The sequence below is a fragment of the Panthera onca genome, chromosome D1 (assembly GCF_046562875.1).
Source record: "Panthera onca isolate mPanOnc1 chromosome D1, mPanOnc1 haplotype 2, whole genome shotgun sequence".
Classification (NCBI taxonomy): domain Eukaryota; kingdom Metazoa; phylum Chordata; class Mammalia; order Carnivora; family Felidae; genus Panthera; species Panthera onca.
The window spans coordinates 92,927,215-92,948,638 of record NC_138348.1 but is presented as its reverse complement, the minus strand read 5'-3'; the positions used below and the strand labels follow the sequence as shown (position 1 = coordinate 92,948,638).

At 48.7% G+C, this 21,424-nt stretch overlaps 1 protein-coding gene across 10 annotated transcripts in view; it reads left to right on the top strand.

The window, feature by feature from the left end:
- Positions 1–21,424, top strand: part of PKNOX2 (PBX/knotted 1 homeobox 2) — a 315,397-nt gene that overhangs the window by 198,942 nt on the left and 95,031 nt on the right. For 8 of the 10 annotated variants that reach the window (XM_060605135.3, XM_078432921.2, XM_060605134.3 and 5 more), the window contains one exon: positions 19,042–19,148. The exons of the other annotated variants lie outside the window; for them this stretch is intronic. The gene's annotated coding sequence lies outside the window, so the exon portion shown is untranslated. The remainder of the gene's footprint in view (positions 1–19,041; positions 19,149–21,424) is intronic. 10 annotated transcript variants of the gene reach the window in all.

Sequence of the window (21,424 nt, the reverse complement as noted above, 5' to 3'; positions counted from 1 at the left end):
CAGAATCCGAAGCCAGCTCCAGGCTCTGAGCTGTCGGCACAGAGCCCAACGTGGGGCTCAAACTCACAAACCATGAGATCATGACCTGAGCCGAAGTCAGACGCTTAACCGGCTGAGCCACCCAGGCGCCCCTGATGCAAACCGTTTTTGAGACTCTGCAAAGCTGTCAGAGTTCGCACTGGGTGCCAGGTTCTGTGGAAGGTCACTCTGCCGTGCCTCCAGAGAGCCGCCTGTGAGCTGAATCAGGAATGTTTCAGGGAACTTCCAGCAACCTGCTCATGCAGAAAGGTGGTGTGGGTGGGAGGCAGGAAGGCAGGAGCAGAGAGTGCATTAGGTCTCAGGTAACAGCTGGTGCAAACACATCTGTACCCTCCCTCCCTCCTGCCTTGTGCCCTACACTGCAGGCCCCAAGAGCACAAAAAGGACAAAGCCACCATCTCTGACCTAAAAGGACACCATGGGATATGCCGATACTTACAACCCAGTATGGTAAGTGGCATAAAACAGGTGAACAGGTGTGCCGAGTCACGGGAGCACGGAGGTGGAAGTCATCCTGCCAGGGAGGCAAGGAGGCTCGGCCTCTAGGGGGAGAAAGCCTGGGCTGAATCTCTAGTTACTTGCGGTTTTCCAAGTAGATGAAGCAAGAAAGAGCATTCCAGAAAGACAGAGGAGGAGACGCAAAAGCCCAGAGGCATAAGAATCATCCTGAGCTCCTGTTTAGCCATGTGACTGGAGCCTGTGGTGGAGTGACAGCAGGGCGCTGCCATCTGAGGGGTAATGGGGGGCCTAGACAACAGGGATGGGAGGAAAAGGGTGTTTAAAGTACATTTAGTGGGGCACCTGGGTGGCTCAGTCAGTTAAGCATCTGCCCTTAGGCTCAGGTCATGATCTCATGGTTCATGAGTTCAAGCCCCACATCAGGCTCTGCTCTGACAGTGTGGAACCTGCTTGGTAATCTCTCTCTCCCTCTCTCTGCCCCTCCCCAACTCACATGTGTGTGAGTGTGTGCTCTCTCTCTCTCTCAAAAATAAATAAATAAGCTTTAATTAAAAACAGAAATGTATTCAAAAATTAAAAAATAAAGTACATTTAGGAAGAAATCTCAACATGTCTTGGAAAGTAGGTGAGAAAAGCAGGGAGGAAGGGAAAAGAAAAGTCGAGGGTGCCTCCGGGTTTCCTTCTTGAGTTCCTGCCTGTGATGGTGCCTTTCATCCAACACGGGGAACATGGGTGGTGGGGGTGGGAGAGCGCCTGGGTGGCTCAGTCGGTTAAGTCTCCAGCTTTTGATTTCAGCTCAGATCATGATCTCACAGGTTCATGAGTTCGAGCCCTACATCAGGGACTGCTTGGGATTCTCTCTCCCTCTCTCTCTGCCCCTCCCTCTCTCTTGCTCTCTCTCTCTCTCTCTCTCTCAAAATAAGTAAGTAAACTTAAAAGTAAAAATAAATAAAGGCCAAAATGAGGGACGTGGGAGAACCACGTGTGGGGAAGCGAGTAGAATGGAGAAAGTGGAGTCCATAGTTGGGCGGGGTGGACTTTGGGGGCTGGGGGTGCTGTGGGATGTCGAGGCAGCATCCTACCTCGGTCCAGTTCTGCATCCAAAATCCCCTGTCCCAAGTAGAATTTACTTTGTCTCTTAACGGAATCACTAGCACCTTGAGGGCAGAGACTTGTCTTACTCATCTTCGCCAAGGTGTCCTTGACGCCCTCGCAGACCTAGTACTGGAATGTAATGTGAGCACCCTAGACTTGCTGGTTACGTGCCATTCCTTTACCTTCTCTGCCTTGGTTTCTTAATGCATTTGATAATAAGGCCTCAAAGACAGCATCGTGGAGAAGCACTTGTGCCTTTGAGGCGGACACACCTGGTACGAAGCCCCGCCCCTCCCGGCTGGGTGCTGTTGACTGTGCTGCTTGACCTTTGTAAGGCTGTGCTAATTCAGTAGCCACCAGCCCCATGTGTCTGTTTAAATTAAAATGAAATGAAGGTGTAAATATTCAGTTACTCAGTCACAGCAGCCACAATTCAAGTGCTTAACCGCCACACCGTGTCTATGGTATTGGAAAGCACAGACAGAGAACATTTCCGGCATCATAGAAAGTTCTATTGGACTGCACCGGGTGAAAACGCAGATATGAGCATTACTCCGCGGGGTCAGTGAGGGCCAATTAAATCACACGTGTGTAACACACTGGGCGCGATGGCTGGCACACAGGAGTCTTCAGTAGACATCAGCCGTTATTCTTCTGAATGAACTAGAAGAGGTCTCTGAGACCCTGGACAGCAGCAGAGAACTCCCTTCAGGGCGCAGAGCCCTGTGGGCGCCAAGAAGCTGATAGTCCCTGACTTTAGGGAGAATCCACAGATTCATGTTGGGGAGAGTTAATGGGGCCTCAGTGTGCAGCTTGAGAATTTGGGGTTGGTGTGAGGGACCTCCAGAGAGAGGCATTTGGGGAACTTAAGTGACACTAAGATGATCTCAGAAAAACCAAGGGGTGGTGCCCTGCTGTGGCATCACTTGTGGATCCAGGTTTGGACCCTGCTCTGGGCCCTGGGCTGCAGCAGATGGTCTGGGACGTAGGGGTAGGGAGGGGAGTGGGGAGCCCTCGCTCACAAGTCCATCTGCGTTGTCATAGCAGGAAAGGCACAGAGCCCGTGTCCAGATGGCCTGGCGATTTCTCTTCCTGAGATCATGCTGTGTCTCTGCATGCTTTTGCCCCTGTTTTGTGCCCTGCATGTTGGGGGCCAGAGTGCAGGATCCATCACTAATCTGGAGTCAGCAGGGAGGGGAGAGGGATTGTTGCAGGAGGCCTGGCCAGAGGGAGCTGGTGGTTTCGTGCTGGGATTCCCCCAGAGCTGCACTGGATGCCCGAAGCTGGGAAGGCGGCTGGGAAGCGAGGAGGCCGTGCTGAGATGGCCTCTTCCCCCAGGGGACCATCACAGGGAGCCGCACCTTCCCTCCTGAGCTGGGAAGTAGCCTGGGCCAGAAGCAGAGATTTTCTGATGAGGATGCCCCTTGGTCCCCCAGCCCAGCAGACACCCCTTGGCTGAGGGCCTCAGAATGACTCTAGGTTATCCCTGATGAGCAGCCTCCCCTGAGAAGAACATTCACGTTGGGCTGGGAAGAGGGGGTGGGGTAAGGGAATTTTGGTCTAGTGGAAAAGCCCCAGCCTGGTCCGGGCTCTGGCCTGGGCGAGGGCTTGCACGCATACTAGGTGTGGCCAGGGAATCATGCCCCTCTGATTCCCTCTGATCAAGGGGCTGGACTAGGTCACCCGGAAGCCCCATCCAGCCCTCTCTTCCACCAGTGTGGCAGAGGGTGGAGAGGAAGGGCGGGGTGTGCTGTCGTGCTGAAGCCGGCTCAGAGACTGGAGCTCTCCTCCTCCCCACCTCCTTCCCTCTTTCCTCCCTAGTAGGATGGATTGAGGCAGTGTGGAGAAATCCGAATAACTAATCAGAGTCCTCATTAACCCCCTGCCGGGATGCTCAAACATTCACTTTGCTGTTTGTGAAGCAGAAAAAAAACCTCTCCCTGCATTAAAATTGATGCGTTATTAATCCCCGTGCTCCCGACCTGGTGAGCTGCTGCCCCATCCTGCCTGAAGCCCAGGGGCTTGGAGTTGCTACCTTGGGCCACTTGCATTTTCTGTTATTGATTGGCCCGGCACAGAGGCTTCACTTCACAGGGAGCGGGCCTGGTGCCAGCGCGGAGGCAGTTGCTTTGTTTTCTCCCAGGCGGGGTGGGGCCCTGCTCCTGAGCCCCACCCCGGGGCACAACTGCCAGGCTGCCTGTGAAACCGCTGGGGTTGGGTAGGTTGAGTGAATGTGTCTTTCTCCAGACCTGAGAAGGCATGGTGACATGCTCTACACTTCAGATGAGCCAGGCCCCTGGAGTGGGCCGCTTCTTAGCCCAGTGGTAGGCGGGGCTTCGAGGGCCTCAGCATTTGTCTGGCCCAAGAGCTGACCCTTTCTGCACACGTGGGACCACAGCATTCCCATGGCCTCCCTCGTACTTCCCCCCACCCAGGCCTTAAAGCTGTGCTCTCTGGCTGTCTACCCCCAGGCAGTCACCACTACATTGCACACCCTCCAGAGAAGATCAGGATCCACAGATACTCATCGTGTGCTGCACATTGTACCCAGAAGCTGTGAGGGATCCAAAGTCATTTATGGCACAGTCCCTAACCTCAAGAAGCTGGCATTGTCGTGGGGTCAAGATGTCCACACACATAAAGAATACCATACAAAAGCAAGGGAAGGAGGTGGTGGAAGGAGCAAGGGAGTAGTGAGGGAAGGAGGGAGGGAAGGAAAAATGGAAGGAAGGAAGGAAGGAGAGAGGGAGGGAGGAAGGGAAGGAAGGGAAAGAGGGTGGGAGGGAGGGAAAGATGGTAGGAAATGGAAGGAAGGAAGGAAGGAAGGAAGGAAGGAAGGAAGGAAGGGAGGGAGGGAAGTAGGGAGGGAGGGACTTCAGGGACAGAGAAGGCCCCTCTGGGTTCCCTTTGAGCCTAAGTTGGTATGGGCCGGAGCATGGAGAAAACAAGCCCTACTGCAAATTGCCATCTGGTTGGTACTGGCTGAGCCTTCTTTACTGGTTGTTGATCAGCCCTGATATGGGTCTGTCCACCTCTATTGCCTGTCTTGTCCTGTGAACTCACAGCCAATGCCTCGGCCTGTGTAAACTCCATATGTGGCCTTCTGTGCAATAGGTCCCTACGGACAGCCCTGTTAGGAGAAGGAGAAGGAGCAGAAATTGGAGGCTAAGAAGAAATATTTAATCCTAGGTCTTACTTCCAATCACTTTAGTTCACTGCACTGAGAAATGGTCACAGGTCGTCTTCCTTATCTTTGACTCGGGTTAGTGAGGATGATTATTCGGCTAAGATCTTTGAGCGCTGCTAGGTGCTAGGGATTCAAGGTGAGCAAAACAAACGGGGGTCTCTGTCTACTCAGAGCTTATAGCCTAGTACTTTATAGCCTAGGCACTTCTCAAATAATCATAAATGAATGTATAATTATCGGCTCAATTAAGTACTCAAACTGAATTAAGAAATGCAGTATACAAAGCTTCCTCACCTGACCTGTGGGAGTTCATTGTAGCTCTCCTGAGGAAGTGACACGAGCTGAGACATGAAGCCGGCTGTTACTAATTGAAAGTGGATGAGGAAAGAGCATCTTCCAGGAAGATAGGATGGCTTGTGCAAAGGTCCTGTGGTCAAAAGAAGCATGTCCTAGTTGATGGACTGATGGCCAGGGTGGCTGGAAGGCAAAATGCAAACTAGATAAAGCAGGTGAGGTGGGGACGGTCAGACCACACCGGAACTTCTAGGCCAGGGTAAGGATTTTGGTCTTGATTTCAAGAGGAATGGGAAACCAGTTAACAAGGGAGAAGAGGGGGAGGGGACAGAATGGATTTGCACTTGAAAAAGATTTTCCTGACTGTTTAGTGGAGAACAGATGGAGAGTATCAATGTGTTCAATGGGTCATCTTAGTTTCCTGCTGTTTCCTATCTTCCACTTTGGGAAGTTGAAGTCTATAGAATGTGCTGGAGCTTTATGAAGAGAGATGTATTTCTAAATTCTGAACATCCACTATTCAGCCTCAGCTCAGAACCTGCAAAAATGAACTATCATCCTTGAAGTGGCACCCCTCCTTTCCTAACTTGGCAGAGCCTCGAGTGGCCATGACCCAAATCAAGCCCAGCATTCTGATTTGGATGGGGACCCCAGCCTCCCTGAGAGCTATCTGGAGGGAAAGCAGCTAAGCCGTGGATTGGAGGAGCTGGGAAGAGGAAGGTGGGGGGCCACAGGGGAGCCAGAGAAGCAGAAAGGTGAGAGTACCAGGGGGAACCAGGCAGTGTCACGGCCCCCCGTGCTGGGTGTGCACGCACAATGACACAGACAAGCCTGCCACCTCCACTAACTCCAAGGGCCTCTCCATTTGACTAGTGGCTGCTCTGTCCTCGTTGTCCCAGCTTGCTGCTCTTAAAGAACCTGCTTTTGTTTCATTTAGGACCAGAGTCCTTCCTTTTTTCGTTTCAATAAGCATTCATTGATCACAGCTTATATGTATGGATACACTCAGGATCAACAACTCCCCCAAACCCTCTTACACACACACACACACACACACACACACACACACACACACACGGTCCTCACCATTGAGCATCCTGCCTATTTTTGGGAGCTAGATATGTAAACAATCGGCCCTTAGAAGGCAGAATGGACTAAGCACTGAGTGTAGACCACCAAATGAGCCCGTTTGCTTGGGACAGTCTCAGTTGAAGTTTCTGTGTAATTATTAATCGTGCTCTCCTTCATTCTCAAAATCGCCCCAGTTTGGGTGATAAATTACGTGTGGTCATCCTAACAATACTCCATGGCTGTGCAGAGGCATGAACAGTATTTATAGGAATTCGGGAGACATCACAGAGTAAATAATATATAAGCTGAGTCCTTGAAGAATGAGCCACGGTCAGCTCCTAGAGCAGGGAAATGGAGCATCCCAGTCTTGGAAAGCAGAACCAGCAAGGGTGTGGAGGCGTCTCTAAGTAGAGTCTGCATAGGAGAGGATGAGCACAGTTTACCTATAACCTACCCAGGGTCAGCGAACTTTTCATGGAAGGTTTCAGCCAGTAAATATTCCAGGTATCGTGTTGTCACTACTCAACCCTCCCACTGTTGAGGAAAGCAGCCATGGATCATGGTGAATGAACAGGTGTGGCTGTGTTCCAATAAAACTTTATTTGCAAAAACAGGCAGCTTCAGGATTTGGTATGGGTGTAGTTTGCCATCCCCCGACTTGAAGGAAAGATGTAAGAGATAAGCTAGGGAAGTCAGGTAGAAGCCATATGACGAAAGGTCTCGACTACTTGACCTTTTTTTTTTTTTTAATAATAAGGTTTTGAGCATAGGAATGGATCTTCTAAAGGTCCTGGGGTTTACTGTCAGGGTTTGGAGGGCACTGCAGGAAAGCAAGGAGCAACAGTGAGGAAAGCAGGCTGGCTCGGTTCTGGGCATCTCCCTTGGGGTCAGATCTGTGTGCACTGGAGAACACTGGCCCCATCCTACAGAGTCTTCCTTTCTGTTTAATCATTCCCTCCCATTCCCTGCCCTCAGGGGGTTTCACACTCTGTTGGGCAGACACAGTGACAAGATGCTACCCCATCCTTTCCCTTGGAGTGAAAGCAAACAGTGACCACTTTCCCCCTCCCCCATGTTCCCCTACCCTTACCCTTCCCTCCCAGACCGGGGCTGGGCTGTGGAATGTGGCAAGGGGAGCTCTGCCCCCAGAATTCCCCATGGACTCTGGTGCCTTCACAGTTTAATTATCGCAGTGGACCCTTGGGTGCAGAGCTGGAAGGGGGAACACTTGGCCACCTGCCATCGGCGGTGTGCCCCCAAGCCCTCCAGAGTGCAAGGCTCACCTTTCCCATGAATATCCCAATAGAACTTTCAGATTCCCTCCCACACTGTGGGAAATCCAGCTTCCTCAGGGTCCAAGAGAGGAAGGGTGTTTGGCTTCTCCTGGTCGTATCTTGCTTCAAGGTTCCACTCCAGGAATTATGTCTTGCTCCCCTTTCTTTCTCTGTCTTGCTTGTGAGGCCCCTTTTGTTCTGCGTGCAAATTCATGGGCTTGGCCCCTTCTCTTTCTTCCTGTCTCATGTGTGCATCCTTTACTAAAGATGCAGGAGCTAAGCCTGCCAGGACTCACTCACTCCAGGCATAAAATTCAAGTGGGCACCAAGAACTCAATAATCAGGACAAATACTTTTTTCATGAAAAAAAAAAAAAAACATTTTAATCAACATCAGTGACAAAAATACATGATAAACAGAACAGAAAATTTTTAAAGGATGACAGGATCAGTGTTACCAATCCTTCCCTTTGCCTTGTATTCCAGTATGGCTAGGCAGCACACTTTTATTGATCCAGTTTTTATCTCCATTACTGAGTTTTTGACACCCTTTGGCCTTACTCACCCAGCCCTGGTCTCCTCCAGAAGTTGATGCCAGAGGTGGGCTATGCCACAGAGCAAAGAGTGAGTTAAGCTTCACAGAGGAGGTAATGTCTTCAAATCCCTCTCCTATCTGCATTGAAGGAATTTCTCACTGTCCATTTTCTCCTGCACAGCTTGGCCTGCCACTCTTTTGATGGGACCTGTTTTCCCAACCAACACCTTCTTTCTCCTCTCTTCTGCTGAGTGTTACAGTTTTCCATCTTTGACGCCCTGGCTTTGTTTCCCCAGGAAGTTGGTGGGGAACTTTAAATTCCTAGTACCTTAGCTCCTAATACCCTTCCTTTTACCCTTTCTGCTTTGCCCTTATTATCTGACACTGTATATTTTATTTATATACCTTGTTATCATCTGTCCACTGCTCCCATCTCCACAGGCCCCCAACCAGGATGCAAGCCCCATGAATGCTGAGATTTTTTCTTTTTTGGCTAACAATTGTGAACAGTTCCTAGCACAGAGTGGGCACTCAGTAAACATTTGTTGAATGAGTGAATAACAATTGAGTTCCTTTTCTTTGATCTTTCCCCTCACAGCAGACTAGGCCCTCTTTAGTAGTCAAAGGATGGTTAAATCTTTTTCCTAAGTGAAAGAACACCTGCCCTGGGCCTTCATCCTAAGCCATGCAAAAAGAGAGCAGGAGCTTTAAAATCATAGTTATTATTTAACAAGTCCAAGGTAGGCAATAGAAAAACTACTTTCCAGAGCAAACTCCAGGGTTTTCAAGGTATATCGTGCATTTTTCCCTCTTTAAATGGGGAGTGACATTCAAGAGAAGATTTGAATTCCGTGTAAGTTGAGTCAACATTGATTCTCTTTGCAACCTTGGCCAAGACACTTTAAGTCTTAGTTTTGATTATTGTATCTATAAAATGAGTGTATTGATTTCAGCACTACCAATGTCACAAAGTCACTGTGAGCTCAAGCAAGAAGCTGATGGATGTGGCTGGATATGCTTTGGGATGTATAAATCACCGTGCAGATACAGAGGTGTATGAAATCTTGCTAACACTTGCCTAGGGGGCAAGGGGACTTCTGATGAGACCCTAGCAGAAGCAACAATCTGGTCCTAACCTTCTCATTTTACAGACAGAGAGACTGAGGGCCAGGCCATGATGTGCCTAGGGTCAAATCCAGAGCTAATACAGGAGACTTATGGATAGAAGCCAGGTGTCCTGCCTCCAGGTGCAATTTCTGGCCTCTTTGAGCATCTCGGTTGCTAATTCCACCAGAACAGGGATCTTAGGCTCAACTCTGAGCCTAAGTCAAAATCACCATGGCTGGAGAATTCCTGACTTTCAGAATCCCAGTCCTTCCCAAACAGCCTAGGGAGGGAGGCATTTTAAATAAAATCCTTTTACCATCCCTTCCATTTCTGAGATTCATTTCTGAGTGGCATCTGAATGAGAATTTTACAGACATTTCATTTCTCATCCTTGTTATCATTCCTTTGCTGTCCTCCAGGAGTAGGTTATGACTGAAACCTCTGTGAGGCCCAAGGTGTAAATCTCCCGGAGTGGGAACTTATGTCCTGGGAGGCACGTCATCAGGCTGGCAGCTTCTCCATATGCAGTGTGATCACTGCAGGAGGCAACAGGGCCCTGAAAAGGGCAGAAAGGCACAGAGAGATTCGGTTTTTTTAGTGTCATCCTTCCTGTGTGTTCCTTAATAACTGAAATTTACACTTGTGGGGGAAAATTCCAATTTCCCCTGGAAGGCCTGGAAGGAAAAGTCAGAGGCATCAGACTATCTTGCAAGTGGGTGTGTCCCCAGGGCTCTATTGATCTGACTGGGGATCTTTTTACTTCTTACAGAGTGTGTGGCTGTGACCATGACTGTGAACTAGAGTTTTGTGCCTTTGTGTGTCTGTGACTACATCTCTGGGATATTGTGTGTGTGTGTGTGTGTGTGTGTGTGTGTGGTCATCACTCCTGTCTTTGTTACGATGTGCAGTTCAACATGTGTTTTTTTAAAAAAAAAAAATTATTTCTCATTTCCTGCATAAATTACTCCATGTAAAAGGCCAACCAGAGCTCAATTCCTAGCATCCTTTTTCAATAAAGAAATATTATCACAGCCTAGTCCCAAAACTAGTCCCAGGAGACGCTTTTCCTAGATTCTTTGTCAAACAAAATGTCAGCAACTCACCAAATGATGAGAAGAAGAATTCTTGTTTATCTCCCAAGTGAGGCAGACCTGAAGCAGCTCAGCCTCTTTGCATCCTTTCCCTGGTGAGGTAGGCAGCAGGCAGGTGGGCGGGTGGGCAGGGGTGCTGAGGAGGCCACCGTGAAACCCTTGGACTCTGCTCTTTCATTTTGCTCTTTCCCCAGCTTTGTGACTTTGGGCAAGTCACAAAGTCACTGTTTAACCTCAGTTTCCTCTTTTAAAAACAGGACTAGGTGCACCTGGGTGGCTGATTGGGTAAGCATCTGACTCTTGGTTTTGGCTCAGGTCATGGGCCGAACTCATGGTTTGTGAGTTCAAGCCCCACATCGGGCTCTATGCTGACAGCACAGAGCCTGCTTGGGATTCTCTCTCTCTCCCTCTTTCTCTATCCCTCCCCTGCTCTCTCTCTCTCTCTCAAAATAAATAAATAAATAAACTTAAAAATATTTTTTAATTAAAAAATACAGGACTAATAACACATACTTTATAGGGCTATTACAAGAATTAAATTATAAATTGAGGGTGCCTGGGTGGCTCAGTCAGTTGAGCATCTGACATCTGCTTAGGTCATGATCTTGCGGTCAGTGGGTTTGAGCCCCCCACATTAGGCTCTGTGCTGACAGCTTGGAGCCTGGAGCCTGCTTCGAGTTCTGTGTCTCCCTCACTCTCTTTCTGCCCCTCCCCCACTCACACTCTGTCTCTCTCTCTCAAATATAAATAAACATTAAAAAAAAATTTAATTATAAGTTGGATAACACAGCCCTTTGTAAAGGGCATTAGCATGTTGTGCGTACATGTCCTCTGCCGAATGTATACATTATTTGCTCCTTTATTCAACAAATATTTATTGAACACCCAATTTGTCCAAAATACATATTAGGCTCTGCAACAATATATAGGCTTGAGATTCAGTTTACGATCTAGTGGAGTAGACAAAGTGGCAAACAGGCTATCACAATTTGGTGGGGTAAGTGCTAAGAGAATAGCACATAGGATATTCTTTTTTTTTTTTTTAATGTTTATTTTTGAGAGAGAGAGTGTGACTGGGGGCGGGGCAGAGAGAAAAGGAGACACAGAATCTGAAGCAGGCTGCAGGCTCTGAGCTGTCAGCACAGGGCCCGATGCAGGGCTTGAACCCGTGAACTGGGAGATCATGACCTGAGCTGAAGTCCAGCACTTAACCGACTGAGCCACCCAGGCGCCCCAGCATGTGGGAATGGCAAGGGAGTGGTCAGGAAAGGGGCTGAGTGAGCCCAGCTGAGCAGAAAGGGAGGGTAGAGACAGGCAGGGCTTTGCAGAGATCTTGAAAGGGCTTTCGATGGGGCTGAAAGTTTCTCCAAGAAAGGAAATCCTGCTGGAAAAGTTAAGTAACTTCTCTAAAGTCAGGCTGGTCTTAGTTGCCTTAACAGGGACATTTGCTCTCCATGATGGATTCCCAGTCACCAATCTCTAATTTGTGTCTGGTCCAATTTTTCCCAAGTTTCTTGACTGCCTTTGGCATTCCTGTTCATCCATTCATTACCTCATTTAATAAATATACATTGAGGGGCGCCTGGGTGGCTCAGTCGGTTGAGCATCCAACTTCGGCTCAGGTCATGATCTCATGGTCCATGAGTTCGGGCCTCGCGTCGGGCTCTGTGCTGACAGCTCAGAGCCTGGAGCCTGCTTTGGATTCTGTGTCTCCCTCTCTCTCTGCCCCCTCCCCCCACTCATGCTCTATCTTTCTCTCTCAAAAATAAATAAACATTAAAAAAAATTTTTTTTAATAAATACACATTGAGCCTGAAACTAGGCCAGAGCTAGAAGCACGAATGTGAGGAACACCTTGCTCAGGAAGCTCAGAGCTTAATGGGAGGGACACCTATAGGGATATGTAACAATAATTTAGTGAGATATAGCCTGGAATTCATGGCCAAGAACTTTGGACTTTATCTTATAAGAAATATGGTCCCAGTTTTTAGGGGAGCAGAAAGGAGGAAATAACTTACCCTATGTGCAATAAGGTGGCATGGAGAGAAAACAATACAGAGCTGAATCTTGAAGGATGACAAGATCTAAGTGAATTGTCATTACTATCATTGTCATTAATGACAACAGTTACCATTTGTTAAAGGCTAGTCTGGGTCACTGCTGAGTACTTTATTATCTGCTAAGCACATCCACATAAAATCCTAATAAACAGTTTGTGAGTTAGCTATTATTGTTTGCATTTTACAGAAATAGGAAAACCAAGACTTATAGAAGCCACATAGCTAGGAAGAAAGAGATCTAGGATTTGAATCCAAGTTTGTCTCACTTCACAGCCTTTTCCACTCTGCTGGACTATCTCTCCACATTCATTAATGATATTAGTAAGAGTCATATGAAATAATCCATAGTTTGGTCAAAAGCTCTTCATTCAGAGACACATTGAAATATAGGGAATTATAATGCCTTTGGCAATAAGTAATGATAGTGAAATAGCTAACTTTCAAACAAACTGATTAAGCATTCATTGGAATTAGTATTTTCCAGGACTAGTCCCTCTTCGTGTGACTGGAATGATACTTTCAACGATCTACAAGGACAAGGTGCTAACCTATGTATATATGGAGAGTATAAAGGAAATAAATGACACATATCTTGTCTTCAAAGACATATGGTGCCATTGAGGATATCAGATTAACACAGAAAGCAGAAGTTGACAAAATAGATTAAGATTGAGGGTCAATCACAGGCTGGAGGTACAAGAGGTTGACTTCATGCAGTTGCAGAAGGTCAGAGAAAGGCAAGACTTGAGACTGTCTTTGAGGAAAGAGGACCTGAGTAAGTGCAGGACTTGATGGACCTGGACAGCCAAGAGAGAAGGGGAGCACAAGGCCTTCTAGAAGGGCATGGTGGCCTAGCGAGGGGGCACAGGGCTCAGACATGGCATGTGCTAGGTTGTGAGACAGTGGCAGCCTAGCCTGGCTGGGGAAAGGTTTGGGTTGAAAAGACCAGGGGATTAGGTAAAGAGGTAGGTTTGGGCTGATTATGGAGGATAACGATAGAAGCTAAGAAATTTGGATTTTGTCTTCTTAGGCCCTGGCAAGCCATTGTAGACAGGGCCTAAGGACAGGGGACAATCAGTGTAAACAAGTCTATGAATTATCTTAGCTTCCAAGGAGGCCCTGTCTTCTTAGAGGATTGGAATCTGGTCTCTTTGAGATCAGCCTTGTTGCTCTGGTGATACGTGAGGCTAGGACAGTTGAGTTTAACAGCTGACCAAGAGCAGTCAGAGAATGAGATCACACTGTCAGCCAGGTCCAGCCTCTTGTGTACCGACAATGATGAAAACTGATGATGATGATGATGGTGATGGTGATAGGGATGGTGATGATGATGACGATGATGATGGGGATGATGATGATGATGATGATGATGGTGGTGATGATGATGATGATGGGGATGATGGGGATGATGATAATGATGATGGGGATGATGATGATGGTGGTGATGATGATGATGGGGATGATGGGGATGATGGAACAGAATTCAAAGCGTGAAGGGTTTTGGCCAATGTCACCTAGCAAAGCCATGGCCTGGCTGGATCGAGCTGTCATGCATCCTTAGCTTGCTTGGCCCAGCAAGGAGGTGGGAGCAGCCTTAGACTGTCACAAATGTCCATTATTGGAGAGGTGCCCGAGGGCCCCTCCACCACTGCACTTACACCAGAATTGGTACTGGGGTGGGCTCCAGAGTGAGAACAGGCTCTTTCAAGCCTCTTAGGCCAAAGGAGACAATGACTCTGGTGTTTTTTGCTCCTGGGATAGATACAGCATGGGGCAGCTTTCCAAAGTGGCCTTTGGTTTGGGCTTCTGGCCAGAGATTTCAGAGACCCAGTTCACTACTGTCCTGTTCATCTACAAAAAGTACAAGTTGGCAAAACAGGCAAAGGTGTTTCTTGGGGAAGCCTGCCCGTCTTTGTCAGAGGGCGCCCTGGTTTACAACTTGGACAGGCAGGGAGAGGCCTGACCAGGGCTAAAGAAAGAACTAGGGGTGGGAGCCACCCCATTCCCTGGAGATCTCGTAGAGACAGAAGGGACTCCATCTTTAAGATGAAGCTCCTGCTTCCTTCTTTGTCCCTGAAATATCTGGGCCATCAGGTCACACAGAGCCCATGTCTTCCCATCCATCTCTCTCTCTCTCTCTCTCTCTCTCTCTCTCTCTCTCTCTCTCACTGTCTGCCTCCCTGCCTGTCAGGCTGCCTGATAATTAAGCCCATGTCCAGCCTCAGGATCAGGGCAGTAGTGTCACGGGCTGCATGCTGGCCTCTAGAGGAAAAGGATTTTGTATGGCAACAAGAGGGAGGGTGGTGTATCCTCTCTGGCCAAGATCTAACAAGGCACATTCTGGCCCCTCCTTCAGGCGAGGCAGCCTTGAGCGAGGAGGGGCAGCATGGCTCACAGAGCTGCCCCAGGATAAGAGGGGTGGCCACGACCCACGAGCAGGCTCCTCCCCATACCCCACAACCCCAGACTGTCTCTCATTCTCCTCAGTGCTTTCTGTCATGTGAGTTGCCCTCCTTATGCTCAGAGGGATCACTGGCAGTGACAGAACAGAGATTACAAGCTGTATTTCTGCCTTGAAGCTTTCTCCAGGCTGTTGGGAACTGGGTGGTTGTCAGTTCTAGGAAAGGAGAAATCTATGTGTGTTGTAGCCCTGAAGTGGTGCCCTGCGTGGGGGCAGGCTGGTGTCACTCAGAGCATCCTCCCTCTCTCAAATGTGTATTTTATTAGTGCCTGAGTGGGGCCAGGGATGGCCGGCTTCCCTTCCCTAACATTGGTGTGATTCCTGCCTGGGGGGCTCTGGATCCACAGGGCCAACTTAGGGGTGGCGGTTGGAGGCAGAGGTAGAGCTAGAGCAGAAAGACAGACAAAAAAGCATGTGGCTACACCAGGACATCAGGAAGGAGCTCTCTCTTTAGTGCCAGAAGGGACACAATTAAAGCAGAGGCTGAAGGACCAGGCAGGCGGGCCTTCCAACCTTCCATGCCCTGACCCAGACCCTCTCCCCCCACCCCTGCCACTGTGGGCTTTGGCAGAGGTGAGGGTGGTGAGGCCAAGAACCAGAAGCAGCAGCATCCATACATTACAGGGTACAATTATTTCCTTGTCATCAAGACTCTGAACACCTCCAAGACAGAGTTGTGTGCGTGTGTGTGTGTGTGTGTGTGTGTGTGTGTGTGTGTGCGATCTTTGTATGCCCAGGCCCTGCTATGTTGAAGGTCCAAAATACGTAGAGGCTAAATCTGCGCTGCCCAGAAGAGGGGAGGAAGGAAGAGTAAAAAGCTACCCAAGAGCAGAGGTTTCATCAGCCGAGTAGGCTCCAGACACCTGGGAAATGAGGCAGGGGAGGCAGACATCCTCAGAGCTCCCAGGAGGGCGCACCCCACAACTCAGGGCACAGCCACCTGCTTTCTTGCGGGAGCCCAGCATTTACTCGGCTCTTCTTAATGCGGCCCCTCCCTTTGGATTGGTAAGAAACACGAGAGCAAAGAGAAGTGGGGTAGGTTGGAAGAGCAAACTGTCTAGAGCCAGAAGACATGCCACTTGCTGGTTGTGGTTTCAGGCAAGCCCTGGTACCCGACTTTCCTCAGCCTCATTATCCACATCTGTAAAATGGGAACAACCGGCTGGCAAAGAAAAAGGCGTCTCTCGTACACCACAGACAGGATGTAAATTTGTGTGACCTTCCTGTGAGTCATTGTAAAAGTTTTTAAAAACGAACATCCCTTTGGATTTGGCAGCTCTCACATCTAGAAACTTATCCTAAGACAATGAGCACGTCTGGAGCAAAATTCAGTGATGAGAATGGGCATAACAGATAACAGCAAAAACTAGAAATAATCTGAACAAGTGGTAGAAATTTGGCTGAATAATTATAGTGTGTCCATAAATGGAATGCCATTTAGCCACAGGATTACAGTGTATATTTTCCTTATATGCAAAGATATTTATGATATGTCGCTAAATTTAAAAGGCTGATTACAGAACAGTCTATATAGGATGACACTGTTTTTAGGAAAGAAGAGTTTTATTCTACATATTAACTATGGTTATCTTTGCATTGTGGGATTACAACTAACTTAAATTTTCTCTGTCTTACTTAACTATTTTGTACTAATCAGCATCTATTGTTTTGTAAAGATAATGAAAATTAAGTTGTATTAAAATATTGACCTTTACAGGTTGTTTTAAGAGTTAGGGGGCACCTGGGTGACTCAGTCGATTAAGCGTCTGACTTCAGCTCAGGTCACGATCTCGTGGTTCGTGAGTTCGAGCCCCGCATCTGTGCTCACAGCTCGGAGCCTGGAGCCTGCTTCGGATTCTGTGTCTACCTCTCTCTCTCTGCCCCTCCCCCACTTACGTGTTGTCTCTCTCTGTCTCTGAAAAATGAATAAACCTTAAAAAAAATTGTTTTAAAAAGAGTTAAAGAAGATATTACATACAAAAGTTGTTTGTAAACTGAAAAGTTACAGATATAAGACAGGGTCTCTGCCCATGAGGAACTTCCAGTTTGGAAAGACATGACAGATACATAAGATAACTATAGCATGAGACAGAATGTGGCAAGAGCTGTCAGAGAACGATAAACAGCATGTTACTTGGAAACACGGAGGAGGTAAAATTACTTATGGTTCTAGAGGAGAGCGCCAGAATGTTTGAGTTGAATATTGAAGAACGGTTAAGGTTCTGTCAGGTAGAAATATAGAACTGGGGCAGCAAGCAAAGCAGGAAACTGTGGTACAGATTTGGAGGATGGAAAAAGTTTGTGTTTGGATGGAGGGTAGAGACCCTGCGGGTGGCAGAGAAAAGGAGAGTCTAGAAGGGTATTACGGGGCCAGGCTGCAGACACCTTGAAGGCTGCACTTGGTAAAATACCATCAGTGAACCTTTGTTGGTGCCTTCTATGAATAGGGAGCCACTGAAAGTTCTGGGAGAGGAGCTGACACCGGCATAAACCCATCAGGGGTAGTGAGGTTCTACCTTCTCTGGGGCCTGGGATGGATGCAGAATAAGGGCGTCTGCCTAGGAAACTCAGTCTGGAGGCACCTGATGAGCTGGAGGGGCAAACTGTGGGGACAAGGAGGGGCTTGGCCACCATGGTTCTGTGACGGGGCATGAAAGGGAGGGAGGACCATCTTCTGCTCTGACTGGAAAGGGATGGGAAGTGGTAGAAGAATGAAATGAAAGGGTGATCTTGGAAGGAACTAGGACACCTCTCCCAGCGTGGCTGCCTGCGGGGGCAGAGAACTGGGAGCCATTCACAGAATTCACCCAAGGCCCCAGGGAGGAGGAACAGGCTGGGGGCATGAGGAGTGTGACAAGAGCAATCTGGTGCTCAAGATGTGTTCCCCTCAGTTGGTCCTGATCCCTTGGGCCTCTCTGTGTGGTATCCCAGGGGCTGGCAGTGGCCAGGGGGGACCTGGCCCCCTGCTGCTTTGAATGTGTCTCTATTCCTCAGCTCCTGGGAGGCATCTGAGGGGTGGGGAGGGGGGTTGTTTCAACCCAGTGAGTTTTTGTTAATGGAAATTCATTAAGCAACCCACCTATCTTGGAAGCTTCTCTCAGCCCATCCCACCCTCCTAGCATGCCCCAGCTCACTCTTTCCTGCAGGTGGGAATTCATACCCCCTCAGGACCCCGGATACTCTGTCTCTCTGTCTCTGCCACTCTCACCCCCAGGGAGGCGCATGCGCGTGTGCGTGCACACACACACACACACACACACACACACACACACACACACACCCCGGAAGGGAGGCGGGAAAGTCTTGTTCAGGCAAATGTCTAAATTTCCATTTCCCCACTGCAACTCCCAGCCCGGGCCACTGTTTAGCTCCTCCTGTTGTCATGTCACTAGTTAATTACATGCTTTACTGAGGTGCAAATGTGTTTTTACAAGGAGACCAAGATGGTGTTAACTAGAAAGGAACTGTGAATGTTAAAAGATGCATTTACCTCTGGTTGTAGGGCCGGGGCTCTCGGCTGTATGCCCCCGGTGCTGCCCTAAAAATGCAGCCCAAGCATCGAGCAGCTCTCGTCCACCCTCCATCCCGTGACCCTGCCATCCTAGCCCTAAGCGCAGCCTCCTTGGGGTCAAATTAGGACCTGGATTCATAAGAAGAAAATTAACATAAGTGTCTGGGAAGTGTCAGGTCAGCCCTTAGAACAGTACAGACCACCAACCTCAGTTTCTGAACATCTAAGTTCATTTCAAATATTGAGAACCAAAATGATTCACTTCGATCTAAAAATAAATCAGTGAGTGGTGCAGCCAAAGCCACCTGTAGGCCAAGGCTGTCCTTCACTGCCAGGCTCTGCTCGGGGTCCACTGCCCTCCTGACTCTTCATCCCTTCTGCCCACAGACCTCCTCCCCACCCCCAGTAGTGTCTCCCCAAACCCCAGCCAAAGTCTGCCAATGGAAAAGGATCTGAGACTCAGATGCACATCTGGAAAGGTTGTGACTACTACCCTTCCTTTGAGTTCCCTACAGTTTAGAACAGGAAGCCAGCTCTGCCCTGCCCAGGGCCCAGAGTCACTCAGAGACCTGCCCACACGCTGGGGGAGAGAGGACCGAACATACAACCGATATCAGGAGACCAGAAGGTTGACAACAGGGCACTTGGAACCGTGACAAGGATTTGGGCTCTAAAATGGCTCAGTGGGCCTGAACAGCCACACTGAAGAGAGAGACTGGCTTGGCACATATGGCAGGGAGGTCTGTAGAGCAAATGGAATGCTCTCTCACAACCAGAGTGGGCACCCCCTTGTCCTCTGACCCCCCCCCCCCCCAGGCCTCTAACCCCTTCTGAGAGCTGCTCTACCCTTTTTTACAGGTGCTCTGGCACCAGGTGACAGGAAGAATTTCTGGCCCAGCTGGGAGTGAGAAGAGGGAGTGAGTCTCCTGAGGGCCATCCTCGAGTCCGCCAGGATCACCCGAACAGTAAGAAATGCTTCTCCATCCTTAAGCACATATTTAAACCCTCCAGGCAGATGATCTTTTCTTCTGAAAGCCTCGAGAAGCAGCCCATCACATTAGCTGGCGCTTAGCATATACGACCTAGGAACACACACCTCGTATCATTTTGCTTCACATCTTTCCCCCTTAGCTCCTTGAGGACAGGGCCAGGGTTGTGCCTTATCCCTACGTACCTCTCTTTCTTCTGTGCAGTCTGGGAACAATGAAGTGATGTCGATGCAGATGGACAGGCTGTTGCTTACATCCACAGTGATGATAACATTGTACAACCTTCTGGAGCAAGCGTTATCACCTATGAACCGCCTACGGGCGTTTGTTAAAAAGCACAACCTGGACCTCGCACCAGAGAGTCTGATTTCTAAGCCGAGGTTAAGACCGAAGCTGCACCCCAAGTGTTTTTGATGAGCACAGAGGAAACTGCGTTCCAGGTGTTTCTGATGAACTCTGCGAAATGGTTCTTTAGAATGTATAAGGCATTTTGAATGGAGAATCTCATTTAATCTTCTTATCAGATAGGGGTTTTTTTAATCCCCTTAAGTAACTTCATGATCTCAAAGACATAAGTATAGGCAGGGATTTAGGAATCCGGTTATCCAGAACAACCCTTTTTTCTTTCCAGTAAGCCATGATAAGGGCTGGATCTGTTATGGTGAGATTGGGCCCCAACTCCAAAGGACGCTGCCCAGGACTTTGGAAGTTTCTCTGCTGTTCTAGAGCTGCCATGACCTTACAGTTCATCGGCCTTCATTTTGGGGGGCAGTCATCATTGCCCGATTCCTCACAAAAGCTGGTTTCCTTGGAGAGAGGGAAAGGGAGACAGTTAACCAGAAAGGTGAATGTTCCCAGGGCCAGCTCCCCAAGTTAGCAAGGCCAGAGATATTCCAGAGGACCACACGGGCAAGAACTGGCTCACAGTGCTTGTCCCAGTTCCTATGCCTTCTAGCCATGTGGGGAGCTCTGTGTCTCAAGCAGTGGGGAGCACGCTGAAGCATGCTGTGGCTCCTAGAGGTAAACGCCAGAGAAAGACATATCTAGGGGGATCAAGGCTTCACCCTTGAGCAAAGGGATTTGGCAGTGTCCATTTCAGGGACAAGTTGACAATCTTTTCAACAGCCTTCAACGAGCCTGTGTGCACGGCCATGTCAAAGGGAGATCACTGAAGACAGTAGTTGTGGTGAGGGCTTAAAGAAGATGGAGAGAGAGAGAGAGAGAAGAAAGAAAGAAAGAAAGAAAGAAAGAAAGAAAGAAAGAAAGAAAGAGAAAGAAAGAAAAAGAGAGAGAGGAAGGAAAGGAAAGGAAAGGAAAGGAAAGGAAAGGAAAGGAAAGGAAAGGAAAGGAGAGGAAAGGAAAGGAAAAGGGGACAGGGTTAGAGACTCCTGGTGAACCTGTGTGCAGAGGTGTTGTGGCCAAGTCCGGGGGACTTTCTCTGGGACTGGCAATCATGCTGAGGTTCTTGCTGAACTACTTGATAGAGTCCTATTTCTCTCCACTCCAAGGCTACAGATACTAGAGTCCAAACAGACCACAGCATGCCTGGGAGAATGGAGGTGCCCCAACCCTCCTCACCTCCTTACGTGCTAGAATAAAGGGAAGAATGGAAATGGGTTGATGGACTGGTAACGATCGCTACCGATTGTGTCTTATAGAATGGAAAGTTTCCATGGATGACATAGAGGCAACCTCAAATATCCTGACCTCCCCTCACTCTCCTTACACACACACACACACACACACACTGACCACCAAACTATCTTGCTGAATGTCAGACAAGTCTGTTCCAGGGGCTAAATACAGTTGACACTGTTGCTTGGATTGGTGCAGTCGGCAAGGACAATTTTTGCAGCTAATGCTGGCAGTGTGGCAATCAGAGGAGCCGCCAGCTGTCTCACTTAAATTCTTAGCTCTCTCGTTCTCTTTTTTTAAAATCGTTTTGCTTACATAATCCACCCCCTTTTTATTTTCTAATTCTCTCCTTGCAAAGCTGGCACCAGAGGGGAAGGGCTGGGGCGGAGGGGTAGCAATTACACATCAGTTTGGGGAGCATTTACATTTTGCAATTACAATTTAAAAATAAGCCTCGTTAATGATCTCCACGTGTCACCGACAAACCCTAACTGACATACTCTCCTGGGCTTGCCTGCCTCCCCCTGAAGGCAGAGGTACCCAGGGAGACACAGAGGGAGGCCGGGGGCAGCATGTGAGGGGCCACAAGAGCAGTTAGTGTGCCCTTGAGGTTGGTG